We start from the raw sequence: 4951 nt of genomic DNA, 5'->3' as shown, positions 1-4951 counted from the left end.
GAGTAATGCTCTTTCAATATTTTCAGGGCTTTCCTACCATTATCAGCAGCGTCATGTCTTATCAATGATAAACTTTTGTCATCGATCAATCTTATTAGCTCGGCATAGCAATCGGCATTCTTTTGTCTGTCTTCAGACAACTGTTCTTCGTTAGCTCCACTAGGTTCATGCAGGATTGTTTCCTTTAACTTTAAGATATGTAAGTGACCAAGAAATCTTGCTTCCCATAAGTCATACTTGTCTTCCGACCCATCAAATATTAGCTGTGGCGCCATTAGCCCTGACGCTCCTCTGCCCACCATTTTCGAGTGCGTCTTATTATACTTTGTTCTGGTACTCACTTTTCCGACGTTCGTATAATACTTCTTTTAATGACTTTGCCATCTACTTATCCCCAGGTTGGTCCATTTCCATTGTAGAAGCTCCGTGTAATACGTTGCGGTAAACTTCTAGTTGTTAGCCATCATCGTCGCCGACTTGCCTGGGCCCATAACCTGTTGGACAGGGTGCGCAGTCCACCCCTTTGGCTCGGAATAAGAGACGTTGTGTTAACGCTTAGCCTCCTCCAGCGTGTTTATTTTGTTATAACAAACATACAACTTAACATGGGGCTCTGAAATGGCAACAGTCTGGAAAATAATAATAAGAGCTCTCTTCTATGCTCCTTCTCTCAAGAAGTAATCCTCACACTCTCTTGCTCTCTTACATAACCGGAACTATGTACAATAATGTCCTTCAAAACAAAAGCATGTTTCATACAATGAGTAAAGGCGTATTCAATAATTAACATCTTAACACCTACCCTTTCAATCTGATTAACTACACAAAATACATAAGAGTCTATTCTTGTGTGGGAAATTCACAAGCTACCCATCAGTTATTCAAATTATAAGTATATAAACGTAGTTAACAATGTTAGAAATTAACCCAATTCTTTTGTTGGAAGCACGAGAAGTGAAGACAGGAGGGGACTGTTTAAAATCAACAGAAAGTTTACTGAAAGTCTGATCACAGGAAAGTCTTACAGCACTGGATTGAGAGAGATAGAGCTCCCGCAGGAGATCCATCCACTGAACCTCGAATTAAGTTCTTACAATACATTTTATCTTCTTGGGCTGCCCCGCCCTGGTCAGAGGTACAACATTCAACAGCTTTTTGATCCTATTGTCCATTTGGTGTGAGCCGGAGCTCCCCTTGTTAGAATGTGATAAGGTCTAGGTATCTGTGTGTGTGTCACCCTTTAACAATCTGGTACCAAATTCATTTATGTAAAGTACAGTATAACCTTTTTGCAAAGTTGTATGCTGTACGCATTAAGGATGTTAGATTTGAATGATTTATTTTTCTCTATGATGCTCTATAATACAATAAATCAATAGGTAGGTTCTATTTTCTTTGGAAAGAAAAATTCTAATAAGTGAATGTCCTTTTAATGGTGTAAATGGAGAACAGGTCGAGGAAATCAAAATCACAGGGCCACTGAAGTTCTGAAGAGATCTGGATAGGTGGACAGAGGATGGAATAATGTCTGTCCAGGGAGATGTAGCAGTGGAGCTGTGAGAACCCTCTGACAGAGAGAGAGAGGAAGGAGACGGTGAGTAAATATTCAGAATCTACACGACTCACCGGGTGGTGAGGTGCTGGTATCTGTCAGAAGAGTAGTAGATGCGACTTCGCTGAAAGTTTGGGTGGGAGTGTACGGCTGAGAAGTAAGAGTGGAGGTGCCCACTGAGCTCTGGACAGACAGGTTGACACTTGTAGAGGAGGATCTGCTGAGAGATCTCTGCAATGGTATAGGCTGCCCAGTGGCTGAGGCATAGAGATGAGCCCAGAGAGAAGAGAGCTGCTGCGGTGACGCTGAGATCGGGGCTGCGTCACAGGCTGCATCAGAGGTAGTATGATTGTGATGAAGCCCATGTTGTGGAGGAGTGGGTGCCAGCTAGCCCAGAGGAAGAAGCGTAGGAGCTCGCTCAGTTAATAGGAGAGCTACTACAGAGACGCTAGGAGTGAGGGTTAGCTGTGGCATAAGCTCGAAGAGAACAACTCTGCTGGGGCAGTAAACACACAGTCACTGAGGCTTTTACGCCACTAGCTTAGTGGACAAGTAAGGCGTAGGAACCAGGAAGAAGAAGTAGTGATGGCCATTTGACACTGATGCTCCGATACAAACAGACTCGAAGAGCATATTCCGTGAACCACTGCTTCGATGCTTGCTTTGTTGTGACCGATGACGTCCGAAGCAGAAACGGCTTCGGTCTCCTGAGTGAATCCTGTGACTGGTTCAAAAATCTGATACTGCTTTGTCACGCGAGACTTTGCTGCATGCGTCAGTAGGTTTGTAGGCACATAAAAGCACTATATAGCCACCCAAAATGATGCACAACATCATTTTGTCATCATGTTTGTCGTCGTAGTAGGTGTGTTGCGCAGTTGCAGTCGATATTATCATTGCTGCCTTTGTTTGATCACCTTCATGGAGCATTCACATAATTCAGACATTGTTTTGCTGTCTCCTATTTCCCCACTAGATGTCACTGAAACAAACCTTTGAATGATTGAACCAATGTTCAATACAACTGATGAAGTGGTTCAATACTGGTTCATTGCTTCATTTGGACATAACTAAGAAGAAGTCGAAAGCTGAGCAGAATATCAGAGGATCAGAACAGTCTGTAGATCAGCAGTAGATGCACAGGGAAGGAAAGCATTTTCAAATAGTAGCCATAGAGCCAGAGTAACATGGTGTAGAATCTCAAACCAACTAGTGTCTATTCTGGATCTTCCTGCAGCTTAAGTATCCGAGTGGCTGATTACCCAATGCATAAAACCGCACCCTGGGAGCCAGCACCTGGCGAGAGGGGAAAAGAGGAGAGAGAGGGGTGGTGCCAAGCAAACCTATCAATGAACCATTTGAAAGATTGCACTGAAGTTTTGTAAAGAAAAAAAATCAATGATACTGCTGTGGTCTTTTACCTAAATTCCTTGTCAATTCTCAAACCTAAAAGTTTGTTAAGTGTTTTTTTCTTTTTAAATAAAAAAAAAATAGTTGAAAATTGAATGTAAGAAACTTTCACTTAATTTTAATTTGATATTTTTCCAAGTAGCCATTATTTCATTATACAAGTTGAGTTACAGTAGATATGCAAGGTGCTTTCTACTGTGGGGAAGTGTTTTGCAGTTTTACTGTTCAGTACCATGCCAGGTTTTCTTCCAAGCTTGTGCAATAATATTATTAACACAGTATTTTTATTTTTATGTACTTACTAAATGAAAAGAAGCTCAAAAGGTTTGCTGTTTTGTAGTTTTAGTGGAGAGGTTGATGGTTTTTGATGTGAGATTTAAAAAAAGGTTTGACTATTGCACTAAATGCTGAATTTCCTCACCAGTGATGTCAGCATTGTTTACTCTGTTCACCTCACACATCTCTTTCACCCTTCTTTGCTTCTGTTCTACTCAGTAGGAGTATAAATCCTGTGATGTGATTAGCACTCCTTCTCTTCTTCTTTATTTATTGCTCGTTACTGGAAACGCCGAGGAGACACCACTTGGCCAAAGTCTCCCTGATATATGTTACATGGTAAGATGATGGTGTTATTGTGCAGTGTGATGAAAGGATAAATGGATCCTCCAGGCTAATGAAGGGAGGCAGCCCAACCTGCAGCCTACTGAGTGGAGCCAGCTGTACCCGAGCTGGGAGAAAGCCCCCTGGCTGAGCAGCAGAGCTGTTTGTCATGATCTGAATGTTCTTATGTTCATTTTTGTTGTCTAGAGTGGGAATGATTTGGATGTCACCTGCTAGGGTTATGTCTCTGAAACATGAGGTCCATCCACCTGAATTTATCATTGTTATGCAGCTCACAGCGTCTGTGTTTGGCTCCCTCTGCAGAGAGGCTGCAGATGTTTGACAAGACAACTCAGGTTGAGCTGACAAATGGCTGCTGTTCACTAAACCTTCTCTGACCATTAAGAAAGACAGACTTTTTTGATTAATGCACTGACTGTCTGCGGTGAGGAGATGCTTGATGTTAGTATTACCTGCGACCTTTCCAGTAATCTGTTATTGTTTTCACTGTGCACTATAAAAATAATTTAAACCTGTTATTTAAATTTCTTTTGGCATCAGGCAGACTGTGGCTTGACTAGAATGCAATGTTATTTCAGCCATATTAGTTTGTTCTTATTATGCTTTTATGAGCAATTCTCAGCCTTACTGTGGGAGTTGGTCATGTAATTACTTCTAATTGACTGCCTCTGGAATATTATTCATTTTGATGCAGTTCCTTGGTGAATTTGAGAAAATGCCTTCTGTTGGATTAATATGATTATTTCCTTTAAATAGAATTTCAGAAGTGCTGCCTCACTTGAAATAATTTATAGTAGCTGATTTTCAGCCAGCTGTGTTATTGTTATAGTGGTGTGTGTTAGCAACTAGCGCAGCTATCTGTCACTACTGCTACCCACTGCAGTTTGTAAAGTTACTACCCTGTGACAATCTTCTGGGAATGCAAGGGGAAAGCACAGTGTCTGTCTAAATGAAATGTGTTTTCAACGATATAGTAACATTGAAGTTCACATAACTTGTAAAAGTATGTGATTTAATCATAGCTGAATGACCACATTACACAAATTCCACTAGAGTCAGAAGCTGAGATGGCAGCAAGTATTCGTTAGCTGGAGATTTCCTCCACCATGATGGGATTTAACCACTACTACATTTAACTGTGTGGAACTACTAAGTGAATTATCAATATGTTGCCACATAAACATATTTCTAAATTATAGATAACTTACAGGGCAAAATGAATACATTAGAGAGATAGCCTTAACTTGGTATAGCTTTGCTAGTGTAGCTGTCTGGTTGTCTGTCTGTGACAGAGTGAGAAAATACCTGCAACAGCATATGAACCAGACCTGTGTTGTTACTGCTGCCTGACCAGCTATACAAATCCAG

Source organism: Monopterus albus, unplaced genomic scaffold (assembly GCF_001952655.1).
Source record: "Monopterus albus unplaced genomic scaffold, M_albus_1.0 scaffold186.1, whole genome shotgun sequence".
NCBI classification, from domain to species: Eukaryota; Metazoa; Chordata; class Actinopteri; order Synbranchiformes; family Synbranchidae; genus Monopterus; species Monopterus albus.
Note: the sequence above shows the minus strand (reverse complement) of the source record.